The sequence below is a fragment of the Octopus bimaculoides genome, chromosome 8, assembly GCF_001194135.2.
Source record: "Octopus bimaculoides isolate UCB-OBI-ISO-001 chromosome 8, ASM119413v2, whole genome shotgun sequence".
Taxonomy (NCBI): domain Eukaryota; kingdom Metazoa; phylum Mollusca; class Cephalopoda; order Octopoda; family Octopodidae; genus Octopus; species Octopus bimaculoides.
In genome coordinates this window covers 39,496,803-39,497,231 of record NC_068988.1, presented here as the reverse complement: position 1 = coordinate 39,497,231, position 429 = coordinate 39,496,803, and positions in this window count along the sequence as shown.

Sequence of the window (429 nt, the reverse complement as noted above, 5' to 3'; positions counted from 1 at the left end):
CCCAGAGTTTATTGTGGAATGTGTATATGAGTGTGTGTTTGTGTGTTTTTTGTGTCGGTGGGGATGTTAGGTGTGTGTACGTGAGAGTGTGCGTATATCTCTTTGTCTGAGTATGTATGTGTTGTTTTGATCGTCCTTGTGGTGTGTGTGTGTGAGAGCAACCGTATGTATGTGTGAGGGTGTGTACGTATGTGTGCGTATGTGTGTGTATGTATGTGTGCATTTGTGTGTGTGCGCGGGAGTGTTTTGTGTGAGTGTGGGAGTGTGTATGCATTTTAATACTCAAACTGTTTTTTAACATTTTTTATTATTCTCAAAGACTTTTGATAATCTTTTTCTAAAAAAGTGAAACCGGTTAAGTAAGTAAATATTTTTAAAATAAGTGCATTTTCAAACCTTCTTTCATATATATATATATATATATATATA